Source organism: Hemitrygon akajei, chromosome 4, assembly GCF_048418815.1.
Source record: "Hemitrygon akajei chromosome 4, sHemAka1.3, whole genome shotgun sequence".
NCBI classification, from domain to species: domain Eukaryota; kingdom Metazoa; phylum Chordata; class Chondrichthyes; order Myliobatiformes; family Dasyatidae; genus Hemitrygon; species Hemitrygon akajei.
Genome location: NC_133127.1, coordinates 63,468,140 through 63,482,671, shown reverse-complemented (window position 1 = coordinate 63,482,671; position 14,532 = coordinate 63,468,140).

Below are 14,532 nucleotides of genomic sequence, written 5' to 3'. Positions count from 1 at the left end.
TATTCCATTGTGCCTAGTCTGTAGCAAACAACTTAGCGAAGGCGCCAGTAAAATTAAAAAGCACTTAATTTCAAATTACAGCCATATGGCACAAATAAGTGTTGATTATTTGACATGTCTATTGTAATCTCAAAACAAACAGATTAAAGCTTTTGAAAATAAAGTCACTGTCAGTAAAAAGACTTAGGAAACAAGTTGTTTAGTAGCTTTAAGACCAGTTCACTTGAGGATGTCTAATAAACTGTGTGAAAACTTGGACAAAGAGCACTCCAATCTCCTGCTACATACAGAAATCCAGAGGCTTAGCAGAGGAAGAGTTCTCAACAGGTTGCTTGAGCTGAAAGCTGAATTGCAGGAGAATTCTAAAGACAATAGTTGGCCAGATTTTGCTAAGTGCTTTGAAGAGGATGAATGGCTGCAGAAAAGAAACCTACATAACAGAAGTTTTTCATCATATAAACCAGTTGAACAATTCTCTGCAAGGCCCTAGAAAAAATGTTTTGACTTCAAATGACAAGATTCATGGATCTAAAAAAAAATTGAATCTTTGGAAATATCATGTTGCAAAAGGAAATCTTGAAATGTTTCCACTGCAGATTGGTCATGAGGGTGAGGAAAGGTATCAGAAAGTCTTGAGTCTTATTGAAAACCACCTGGAAGAACTGCAGAACAAAATTGAACAATGTTTTCCTTACTTTCCGCACAAGTGTATGACAGGGTGAGGGAGCCTTTCTCTCAGCCTTCTGTTCAGCTTGAGAACTTGACTATGAGAGAAGAGGAAGAACTTTGTGAGCTGCACTCTGATTATACACTTAAGATGAGATTTATCGACCTGCCCCTGGACAAGTTCTGGGTTTCTGTGAAAGAAGAGTATCCTGTCATTCATAGGAAAGCAATGAATATTTTGCTACAGTTTTCAACTTCTTACATATATGAGCAAGCTTTTTCTTGTTTAACAAGCATCAAGAGCAAGGACAGAAATTGTTTCATTTCAGTTGAAGGTGAAATCTAATTGTGTGCTTATCTCAAATTCAACCCAGAATTCAGAAACCTATTACGTTTACATTATGAGATTTTAAAATTTATGAAAGGGAAAGAAAGAGATTAATTTCAAGAAAAGTAAACTAAGCTTAACTGTCTATTTTTATTCAAGAGAGATTGGCTAAAATTTCATTCTCTACTTAAAAGAGCATAGGCAATTATTTTTCAATTATTATATCTACAACTTACTGATCACACAAACGTACCATGAGCTGTAGATATAATCATTTTTGTGCAAGGTTTCCCCAAGACCTGAAAATGATTTCAAGGGTTCTTCCAGGGCAAAAAAAAAATTGAGAAAGGCTGACCTACAGTGAAATTTTATTCACAATTCCACAATATAGCTTGTGCAATTTTGTACATATTAATAGTGGAAGTCAACAAGGTTACACTGTGTCTGTTTCAGTGTGCGAGAGACTACAAAGGAGATGTTAATGTCTCTGCGTGCTATGTACATCATGCACCTTCCATTAAGAAAAGGTGATAAACATTTCAATGATTCAATATCAGGTTACTGGTTCATCATATGTATGAAGTAGTAGTTTTGACTATTGGAGAAGTAACCTTTTATATTTTAATGTCTAATTGTAAATGCAAGCATGTTAATTTGCTTGCAAAGCTTGCATGAAAATTACAGATTTTCAGATCATAACACGGTAAGAGGGTAATTGCTCTTACTCCATAGTGGTTCGCTTGTCATAGATAATGGAACATTTTACAAGTTTCAGCGCACTTGTTACATTCTAAACCACATCTTTTCCTTTAATTAAATATTACTTTGAACCATAAGACCAGTAGCCAATAACTGCACATGAAGTTAAATTATCTTAATGTTAAATTATCCAAAATATCTTAAAATTGAATAATGCTGTATATGAACTTTAAATCAATAAATATTTTAAAATATATTCAATTTTGTAAGTTCCAATTAAAAATGTGAATGCATATTTAGGATAATTAACTATGTAGTTCTACACCAGTATAACTGCAGCTATGTCATACTTCATAAACTCGAGGACAAAAATTTAGGTGGGCAATGTACTGATGTATTACATGCCTTAAGTGCTGTGCAGTTGAGGGTGAATATCTTTAGGAATGGAGTTAACTTGAAGCTAGACTTGCCCTTTGATGTATGAGATCCCATGACACCATTTTGAAGGGTAAACCAGTCTTTCTTAGAATCTGTTCAATATTAATCTTTCAATCATAAAGTAAAGCATCTGGAATTTCTTTGTCTCTACATAGCACGCCACTTCCCCCCTCCCCCCCATTGGCCAGGTTAGCACTGCACAAAACTAGTGATCTCCGCAATAACGGAAAGTAACTTAATTTTTAGTTACAGTCTTCCTATGCTGTCCCTGCTCCCCATGTCCATCTTTCCAATAAACAAAGCTCGAAAAGTTACAGATTCTAGTAATCTGAAATAAAAACAGAAAATGCTGGAAGGTCTCAATAGATCAGGGAACTTTTGAAGGAGAAATTGTTCAAATAGATTTCAAATATTTGGAAGGTCCTTGACCTGAAATGTTAGCTCCGTTACCCACCTTCTGAGTTTGATTAGTGGCTATCCTGGACATCGAGGGAAAAAAGCAAGATGCTCAAATGATCTTGTCACTAATTGGAGGATCTCCACAACATCTGTACTAGTGGGATTTCCTGCCACAATCACTCCCACTCTACATCTGCTCTCCTTTCCTGCCTCAAAAGTGTTAACAAGGTTACCTCTGTAGAGTTAAATAAAAAAATATTGTTTGCATTTAATTATTAACGCCCGTCAAGTGAACAAAGTGATTGCAGAAAACAGATTCACTTAGCAATATTTTCTTTATAAGCAAGGAATATATTTCAAGCTGTTATGCAATCTCCCAATTCGAATTATGCTCTGGAACTACATTAACCTTGGTTGATGTTTTGCTGTTCTGGTTCAGTCTGGAAAGATCACTTCTGTATTGTGACTGAGGAAATAATGTGTACACAATAGTGGTCATCCCTCCCAGACTTGTTTGCAGGCTTCATTTGTTTTGTAAGATTTCACACCACTAAAGCACTGCATAATGAGTTGAATCATGAAACATCTGTGAAGCAACCGTCAAATATTTGGCACAATAAAGGATTCATTCTCATTCACTTTCAATAAATGCCTTTAATAAATATTTGAGTTTTTCATTGCTTATTTTTAAAGACCCCAAAAAAAATTTCACACTGTTTAGTATACCCTCCCCACATAGCCATCATTTTTTTTTGGAAAGATTAGGCATGGATGAGTTATCCCCAGGCTGTTGCCGATGTTTCCTCTGAGCAGTCTACTGGGGAAATTTGCAATACACCTCTTGGCATCACTCACAGAGGTGCATCCAAGACTGTAAGGGACTACTGTAATGAATCATTCAATTAGTCATACTGCTGTGAAGCAGCTTTTTGGAGAGCATACAGGATATATATAAACACACACACTTCATAAGCAAGAGAATGAACACTTGTTTGAACAGAAAACACTAAATCTCATAAAAATAACTGAGGCTTCATTTTCACTGTAAATGACAACAGTGCAAATAGTGTGACTTAGAATTACTCTATAAATAAATGCCTGTCTGGAATTGCTGCAGTGATTCTCCTGTGAGAGATTTGGAGAAATAATGTAAATACCATGATGCCCATAACAAAGCTTCTCGCAGAATTCCTGTTGAATTTCTCCTGAAGTTACAGCCACAGCTCCCTGTGAAAACTATCTACCATATGAAGACATCAAGTTACAAGAGATCTCAAGGCTGAATCTGCTTGCTGAAACTTTAATGCAGATGTGAAATGTAAACGTTTCATTTTTATGTTATAAACGTAGGAAGAGGTTCTGCCTAAAATTATTATTTCCAGAGACGCAGACCAGGGGACTGGAAATGAAATGCTATAGGTACTTCTCTGATTCATACACTATCAGGTTTCCAGGGTCCACCTGTAAGGTAAAGACTGGGCTGTGTTGAATTGCATTTACTCATTACCAGTAAAATATGGCATCACAGAATCACAAACAGTGTACCCAAGGTGCTATCAATGCATCATTGTAGATTTCTGCTCTGAACTTACCTTTCATGAAGCAATCCACTTATTAGGCATTTCATAAGACCAAAAGATATAGGAACAGAATTAGGCCATTTGGTCCATCACATCTGTTCTGCAATTTCATCATGGCTGATCCATTTTTCCTCTCAGCTCCAATCTCCTGTCTTGTCCCTGTGACCCACCATGCCTTGACCAATCAAGAATCTATCAACTCCTGCCTTAAATGTACATAAAGACTTGCCCTCCGTAGCTGCCTGTGGGAAAGAATTTCACAGATTCACCACCCCTGGCTAAAGAAATTCCTCCTCATTTCTGTGCTAAAAGGACACCCCTGTATTCTGAGGCTGTGTCCTCTGGTCTTAGACTCTTCCATTCAGGAAACCTCCTTTCCACATTCACTCTATCAGGACCTGTCACCATTTGATAGGTTTCAATTACATCATCCCTTACTCTTCTGAATTCTGGTGAATACAGGCCCAGAGCCATCAGACTCTCTTCTTATGACAAGCCATTCAATCATGGGATCATCTTCATGTACCACCTTTGAACCTCTCTGGTTTCAAAGATAAGGAGCCCAAACCTGCTCACAATACTCCAAATGAAGTCTCACTAATGCTTTATAGTCTCAACATAATATCCTTGCTTTTTTATCCTAATCCCCTTGAAATAAATACTAACATTGCATTTACCTTCCTCGCCACACACTCAAGCTGCAAATTAACCTTTAGAGAATCCTACACAAAGACTCCCAAATCACTTAGCATCTGTTTTTTTTTTGTATTTGCTCTCCATTTAGATAATAGTCAGCCCTTTCATTTCTTCTAATAAAATGCATGACCATACACTTCCCAATACAATATTTCATCTGCCATTTCTTTGCCCATTCTCTTAATCTAAGTCTTTCTATAGCCTCTGTACTTCCTCAAAACTACCTGCCCCTCCACCTATCTACCTATCACCTACAAACTTTGAAACAAAGCTATCAATTCCATCATTCAAATCATTGGTATACAACATAAAAATAATCGGTGCCAACACAGACCCCCTGTGGAACACCAACAGCCAGTCAGAAAAGGCTCCCTTTATTCCCACTTTACCTCCTGCCAATGGGCTACTGCTTCATCCATGCTAGAATATTTCATGTAATACCATGGGCTTATAGCTTACTGAGCAGCCTTGTCAAAGGCATTCTCATGCACTTTGTCAATTTCTTCTGAAAATCCAAGTACACAACATCAACTGATTCTCCTTTTTCTATCCTGCATGTCTTTTCTTCAAAGAATTCCAACAGATTTGTCACACAAGATTTTCCCTTGAGGAAACCAAGCCTAGCTTGGTACCTCCAAGTACCCTGAGACCTCATTCTTAATAATCGAATCAAACATCTTCCCAACCACTGGGGTCAGACTAACTGACCCATAGTTTCCTTTTTTCTGCCTATTCTCCTTCTTGAAGAGTAGAATGACATTTGCAAATTTCCAGTCTTCTGGAACCATTCTAGGATCTAATGATTCTTGAAAGTTCATTACTAATACCTCCACAATCACTTCAGCAACTTCTTTCACAACTCTGGGGTGTACACCATCTGGTCCAAGTGGCTTATCTACCTTCAGACCTTCCAGTTTCTCAATAAATTTTTCTCTAGTTATGGTAACTTCACACACTTCACTCCCCCGATACCTGGAACTTCACCCATAGTGTTAGTGTCTTTCACAAAAAAGACTGATGCAAAATGCTTATTCAGTTTGTCCACTATTTCACTGTCCCCCCCATTACTACCTCTCCAGCAGTTTTCCAGCAGTCCGATATCCACTCTCACCTATCCTTTACACTTTATGTATCTGAAGAATCTTTTGGTATCCTTTTTAATATTATTAGCTAGCCTACTTTCATATTCCATCTTTACCTTCTTAATTACTTTTTTAGTTGCCTTCTATTGGTTTTTAAAAACCTTCCCAATCCTTTAAGTTCCCACTAATCTTTGCTCTGTTATATGCCCTATCTTTGGCTTTAATGTTGGCTTTGACTTCTCTCATCAGCCATGGTTGTGTCATCTTTCCTTTTAGGATACTTCTTCCTCTTTGGGATGTATATATCCTGTGCCTTCTGAATTACTTCCAGAAATTCCAGTCATTGCTGCTCTGCCATCATCCCTGCCAGCATACTTTTCCAGTCTATTCTGGCCATCCCCTTTCTAATGCTTCTGTAATTCCTTTTATTCCACTGTAATACTGATACATCTGACTTTAACTTCTTCTCAAATTCCGGGGTGAATTTGATCATATTATGATCACTTGCCCTCTGGGGTCATTTACCTTAAGCTCTCTAATCATTTCTGGTTCATTGCACAACACCCAATTCAGAATAGCTGATCCTCTAGCGGGCTCAAGTTCAAGCTGCTCTAAAAAGCCATCTTGTAGGCACCCTAGAAAACTCCCCCTCCTGTAATCCAGCACCAACCTGATTTTCCCAGTCTACCTGTTGGAGTCCTCCATGACTATTGTAGCATTACCCTTCAGACATGCATTTTTTTAAATCTCCTGTTGTAATTTGTAGGCAACATCCTTACTACTCTCTGGGGGTCTGTATCCAACATCCATCAGGGTCTTTTTACCCTTGTAGTTCCTTAGCTCTACCCACAATGATTCAACACCTTCTGATCCTATGTCATCTCTTTCTAATGACTTGATTTCATTTTTTAGCTGGCATTTACCTTCAATATGCACCCTTTCACCTAATGTTTACTCTTGCTATATGAAAGAAGATTCTTTAAATACAATGGCAGTACATAATTATGAACTTTCCCTTGTATTAGAGAAATACTTTAATTTGTATTATAAATATGACATGTGATGTCATATAATAGCTAAGAAATTAGATTGCCTTGTACTACTTATTTCATATGAATTAAAATATGTTTTAGATGGAATAAAATCAATGACCAGTTGCCTAGTAATTTTATTGGGCAGGTCATGTTGAAAGCTGAGGTTGTAATTCAAGTGACTTCATTTTGTGAAAAAAATGCCAAGGAAATTCCCTGAAAATAACAATTTTTATATTTTCCATAGCTGTCCTTTTAATCACACTGCTGAACTGGAAGCCCACTGACCAAGTCCAATTCTTCAGACCTCTATTCTTCAGCCTTCCTCCACAACACAACCAATCTATCACCCTAGGTAGAAGCCTATCACCCTTCTACCTGTGAATCTGCCAGTGGCCTTGGTCTCAATTTCTCCTGTCAAGATGGGAGCTCAATCAAAAATGTCAACTATCCATTTCCCTCTACACATGTTGCTTATCTAATTGAGTTCCTCCAGCAATTTATTTTTCGGTTCAGATTTCAGCATCTACAGACCTGTGTGTCTCCTTTTTGTGACTCCAAAGCTTATGGTCCTGGCAGTCCCAATTTGATTATTTGTTGCTCAGATGGGTCTGACCCACAGTGCCACTGACATTCAAATCCTCTGAGGTTCTAAACCTCTGATCCATCATATCCCTGATAACCCAACTTTGCAGTGTCTTGATGGCATAGATTGTCCAGATGCACCAATGCCCTCATGGCATTGGAACTTCAATTTCTCCCTATGATTCCCATCCTCCTATGCTCACAATCACTTGACTTTGCAATTATCTAGATAAAGACGCTGATCTTTGACTTTGCCCTTATTCCATTCTGATGGCTGGCCTGTCTCACCAGCCTGACAATCCTAGATCCCAGTAGATCCCATGGTTTCTCTGAGTGCCCATCTGACCCCAATCTTACACAACACATTTTCCCTCATGGACTATGCAGCTTGCAAGAAAAAACGTGTTACACCAGTTCAGAAATTTGACTGAAGTTTGCTAACATAGGGTCATGATCGAAATAGTCACAATGCATCATGCTAGAAATGAAACGGCACTACAATTTCAGGGCCAGTGGAGAAACAAGAGAATTATCAAGTCACTTAAATTTTAAGTAGTTCCTACTCTACATGTTCCAATCTGATTTACATTGATTGTCAAACAATCTTTGTTTAAGCTAATGTAAACTTTGACTTGATTTGTGATGCAATTTGCTCACTGAGGCATTTTAGATTACACAGAAAGCCATCTCTGGAATCGAACAAGCTGACAGTGGAGAAAGAGCAAAATAATAATAGTGAATGCTAGTCTGATTTACTGCCTCAAGGAGGATTTCCCTTCACAACACCTACCAGCAGCAGATCATTCCATTTCAATACATTGGAAGGGGCAGCGGGCAGAAAGGTTCTTGGTAGATATTTTTTCTTCTGGCTTATCTGGTCACTGCTTTCAGGGATCACAATGTGGAAAATCACTATTTGCTTGATAACCCGCAGTGAAAACCCAGAATCCAAATGCCAGTCTCACCTGGCTTTCATTCTCTCTAGTGGCCTTTCAGCAGTCTATGTCCTCAAACACAAAGCTGTCAAAGGTTTAGTCTCAGTTGAGATCTTCAGAGGAAGACACTGTCCCGGTCTTTAGAATATCTTTACTAATTCAAGGTCAGAGTCAAACAACACAGAAACTGATCCTTCAGGCCACTGAGTCAACACAAACTACCAAGTATGCTTTTGCATTTATCCTACACTAATACCGTTTTAATCTCCCTATATTCCCACCAACTCTATCCTGATGCAACTATTCACCTCTATATTAGGGATAATTTACAGCGGCTAATTATCTTAACAGTTCATAGGTCTTTGGGAGGTGGGAGGAAACCAGACCACCTAGAGGAAACCCACACAATCACAGGGAAGGCATGTAAGATCCACACGAGCCAGCGCCAGAGCCCGGCATCTGGGTTTCTGGAGCTCAGAGGAAGCAGCTCTACTGATCGTACCGCTACACTGTTCGTAATGGCACCGCTACAGTTCCACTGGAAACTTGCTCTTCCAACTGCTGAGATTGCTGGATAAGGAAATTATCTTTTCCAAACACTTGGTATGCATTTTGTGAGAATCCCCATGCAGGAAATGGAAAAAGTCAGGGTAGAAATTAAAGGGCAGTGGAACTTTTCTAATGTACCCGACTTCAAAAATTTGATGCCATGTAGTTTTGCAAGGCTAGTGGGTCTCCTACAGATGCTTGTGGTGTTTGAGACTGAGAGTTTTTATGAGTGAGTTTCCAAATGTTTGCTGGTTTCAACCAGAAGGGTCATGATCTCTGTCCTGGGTTTTGGTGGTGAAACAGCAATAACTAATGGAAGAAATGTGAAATGCAAGTGCCGGAAACCATCAGGGGGAGGTAGGCATCTACAGAATACAATGCCGATGCTCTGTCTGTTGCAAAGGAGCCCTCTCTCAACAGTGGCAATTCAATTGCCAGCATTTACCCATCATAGAAATGGGTGTCCCATGTGACCGTGGAAGACCAGGATTCTTTGACCTAATACCATCAATGATTTCCAGGAATGTTCCAAACAGCGGAGCATGAAATTACTGATTTTCCAGCACCTATGCTGGAGAATCTGCCCACTAAATCTATGCAATGGTAGGTGTGGTGCAGCATCTGAAAGCCCAATCACTTGTATAGAGAGAAATGAGGCAAAGATAAATATGTAATTTACATTCCTATCATAGCTAAAATGCAAAGAAGTGCAGTTACTGAAAAACTGAAATTAAAAAAAAGCAAAAAGTACTGGAATGTATGATATGGAAAAAAAATAATATTCATTCTTGGCTTCATTGTTAAGGAAAGAAACCATAGAATATTTTCAGCATTATCTGTTTATATTAATTAAGTCTGTCTTTATACTGTAGTATCTTAAAATGTTTTTCAGCACACTGTGTCACAAAACATACAAATTACAATATGTTTAATTTGTTTGGATTGTTCAGTTGAATTGTAATCAACAAAAACATTCAGAAACATTGACAGTCCTCGCCAGCTTTCTCAGCCTGGGGGCAGGGTTTTGTGCCAGAGTTTCTTCAATCATTTCATAGGCAGAGCTTATTCTAGGTTATACACACAATCACACCACCTTGTGTATGGTCTCAGCATTTTGAGCACAAACCTTACCACCTAGCCTGTAAATCACTATGTTTAGAAGACAACTCACCACTGCCACTGCAGGTGGGATCAGTTCCGAAGGGACGGTTTACACCTGAACTGGAGCGGTACTAACATTCTTGCAGGAAAGTTTTCTAGTGCTTTTCGTGGGGGGGGGGGGGGGTTTAAACTAAATTTGCAGGGGGCAGGGATCCAGAATGCGAGAGAGGATAGCGAGATGAAGAATAAAGGACAGGTGGGGACTACACGGTTCCGGAATATTAAGTGTGTAGTAGAGAAAGGTGAGGCGGAACAAGTGATAAGGAGACACATGTACAGAGGGATGGTCTGACGGAACATGGAGTTAAATGTGCTAAAAGAATAAGTAAATTTAGAAAGGACAACAAAATTCAAGGGGCGTATAGCCCGAAGGGAGTTCGGGGAGCTGGGTTAAGCACAATAGGCAGCGATTTAAACAGAGAGAGGAGAAATGGGCTAAAAATTCTATATCTGAATGCACGAAGTGTCAGAAATAAGGTGGATGAACTTGAAGCTCAGGTGCGAATGGGTAACTATGATGTTGTTGGGATAACAGAGACATGGCTGCAAGGAGATCAGACCTGGGAAATGAATGTACAAAGGTATACATGCTATCGTAGGGACAGAAATGTGGGCAGAGGGGGTGGGGTGGCCCTGTTGGTGAGGAATGAGATTCAGTCCTTTGCAAGGGGGGACATAGGATCAGGAGAAGTAGAGTCTGTGTGGATAGAACTGAGGAACAATAAGGGGAAAAAGACCCTAATGGGTGTTGTCTACAGGCCACCAAACAGTAGCATGGATATTGGGTGCAAGTTGAATAGGGAGTTAACATTGGCATGTGGCAAAGGTAATGTCGCAGTAGTTATGGGGGATTTCAACATGCAGGTGAACTGGGAGAATCAGGTTGGTGCTGGACCCCAGGATAGGGAGTTTGTAGAGTGCCTACGGGATGGATTCTTGGAACAGCTTGTATGAGAGCCGACCAGGGACAAGGCTATTCTGGATTTAGTGTTATGTAATGAACAGGATTTGATAAGCGATCTTGCAGTAAAGGAGCCATTAGAAGGTAGTGACCATAATATGATAAGTTTTTATCTGCAATTTGAGAAGGATAAGGGCAGATTGGAGGTGTCAGTGTTGCAGTTGAACAGGGGAAACTATGGAGCCATGAGGGAGGAGCTGGCCAAAGTTAACTGGATGGATATCCTAGCAGAAAAGACAGTGGAACAGCAATGGCAGGTATTCTTGGGAATAATGCACAAGGTGCAAAATCAGTTCATCCCCCAGAGAAGGAAGGATTCAAAGGGGGGAAAGGGGCCACAGTGGTTGACAAAGGAAGTCAGAGATTGCATAGCATTAAAAAAAAGTAAATATGACAGAGCTAAGGTGAGTGGGAGGACAGATGATTGGGAAATTTTTAAGGAACAACAGAACTTAACTAAAAAGGCAATATGGGGAGAAAAAATGAGGTACGAACGCAAGCTAGCCAGGAATATAAAGGAGGATAGCAAAAGCTTTTTTAGGTATGTGAAGAGAAAGAAGGTAGTTAAGGAAAATGTTGGGCCCTTGAAGAATGAATTGGGTGAAATTGTTATGGGAAACAGAGAAATGGCAGAGGAATTTAATAAGTACTTTAGATCTGTCTTCACTAGGGAAGACACAAGCAATCTCCCAGATGTATGGATGGGCCAAGGACATAGGGTAACAGAGGAAATGAAACAGATTGACATTAGGAAGGAAACGGTGATGAATAGACTGATGAGACTGAAGGCTGACAAGTCCCCAGGTCCAGATGGTCTGCATCCTAGGGTACTAAAGGGGGTGGCCCTGGAAATTGCGGATGCATTGGTAATCATTTTCCAATGTTCCTTAGATTCAGGATCAGTTCCTGAGGATTGGAGAATGGCTAATGTTATCCCACTTTTTAAGAAAGGAGGGAGGGATAAAACAGAGAACTATCGTCCTGTCAGCCTAACATCAGTAGTGGGGAAGATGCTAGAGTCCATTATTAAAGATGAAATAGTGGCATATCTAGATAGCAGTGGTGGGATTGGGCCGAGCCAGCATGGATTTACCAAGGGCAAATCATGCTTGACTAATCTATTGGAGTTTTTCCGAGGATGTAACCAGGAAGTTAGACGGGGGAGATCCAGTGGATGTAGTGTATCTCGATTTTCAGAAGGCATTTGATAAGATCCCACATAGGAAATTGGTGGGTAAAATCAGAGCTCATGGCATCGGGGGGAAGATATTGACATGGATAGAAAACTGGTTGTCAGATAGAAAGCAAAGGGTAACGGTGAATGGGTGTTTCTCGGAATGGCAGGTGGTGACTAGTGGGGTGCCACAAGGCTCGGTATTGGGACCACAGCTGTTTACGATTTACATCATTGATTTAGATGAAGGCATTGAGAATAACATCAGCAAGTTTGCTGATGATACTAAGCTGGGTGGCAGTGTGACATGTGATGAGGATGTTAGGAGAATTCAGGGTGACTTGGATAAGCTGAGTGAGTGGGCAGATACTTGGCAGATGTGATGTGATTAAGTGTGAGGTTATCCACTTTGGGAGTAAGAACAGGAAGGCAGATTATTATCTGAACGGTGTAGAGTTAGGTAAGGGAGAAATACAAAGAGATCTAGGAGTCCTTGTTCATCAGTCACTGAAGGTGAATGAGCAAGTGCAGCACGCAGTGAAGAAGGCTGATGGAATGTTGGCCTTTATTACAAAGGGAATTGAGTACAAGAGCAAGGAAATCCTTTTGCATTTGTACAGGGCCCTGGTGAGACCACACCTGGAGTATTGTGTACAGTTTTGGTCTCCAGGGTTAAGGAAGGACATCCTGGCTGTTGAGGAAGTGCAGCATAGATTCACGAGGTTAATTCCTGGGATGTCCGGACTGTCTTACGCAGAGAGGTTAGAGAGACTGGGCTTGTACACGCTGGAATTAAGGAGATTGAGAGGGGATCTGATTGCAACATATAAGATTATTAAGGGATTGGACAAGATAGAGGCAGAAAATATGTTCCAGATGCTGGGAGAGTCCAGTACCAGAGGGCATGGTTTGAGAATAAGGGGTAGGTCATTTAGGTCAGAGTTAAGGAAAAACTTCTTCTCCCAGAGAGTTGTGAGGGTCTGGAATTCACTGCCTCGGAAGGCAGTGGAGGCCAATTTTCTGGATGCTTTCAAGAAGGAGCTAGATAGGTATCTTATGGATAGGGGAATCAAGGGATATGGGGACAAGGCAGGAACCGGGTATTGATAGTAGATGATCAGCCATGATCTCAAAATGGCGGTGCAGGCTCAAAGGGCCGAATGGTCTACTTCTGCACCTATTGTCTATTGCCACCAAGTTCTGGGCAATGAATTCCTATGGTGGTCATTGGGAGGTTTACCTAAACAGATCTGCTGACTTGTATTTTATATTTGTAGGTATAGGTAGCTGAATCAGATTCTGACTTAATTTGATACCTTCCTACACCACCTTATACCTTGTTGAGTACAATATCTGGCAATTCCCCATCTTGCTATTACCTCCTTAATTAGGCGTTAATCCCCTCGTCTGGTTTCCAATCATTCCCAGTTCCACTAATTACAGCACACCTGGTTCCCATTAGCAAATATAGGATAAAACTTGGGCAACACAGCCATGCTTTGCTAGTTTGTTGGTTGATTCTAGTGTTAGTAAACTTTGTTTCTTGATTTGGTTGGACTGTTGATTCTAAGCTCTGTATCATTTCCTGGATACTCTATGTAAACCTTGTCTCTGTGTAAAGACTCCCCTGGATACTGGTTCCCTGTTTGTGGTGGTACTAACACCTTCTGACTCTAACTCTGACTCTGTCCTGCACTTTCATCCTCAGCCTTGTCCTTGCAACATATCTGTCTTTCAGAATGCTTGCTGAGAATGTCAATCTGATAACTCACTATAAATTCCCAAGTGTTTTCTGCTCTATATTGATTTTGTGAATTTCCAAAGTGCAGCATGGAAAGTGTTAATATTCCCACTCAGCTAATTGGTGCTTCATTGTTACAAGAAGAACCTCTTTCTCTTCTCCCCCCCCCCCCCCCAAAAAAAAAAAACAGCTCTATAAAATCCTGGTTAGACCACATTTGGAACATTGTGCTCAGTTCTGATTGCCCCCTTATAGGAAGAATGTGGAATCTTTAGAGAGGATGCAGAGAAGATTTACTGGGATGCTGCCTGGATTAGAGAGCATGTCTTATGATGGTAGGTTGAGCAAGTTAGGGCTTTTCTCTTTGGAGTGAAGGTGGATGAGAGTAGACTTATTTCAAAGTACATCAAGTCAAGAACCAGAGACTTTTCCCCCTGTTGTTAACCCTTTCACTATGGCTGACATGTGAGGCACTTCCAAAAACTGATCATTAACTCATATTCTCAG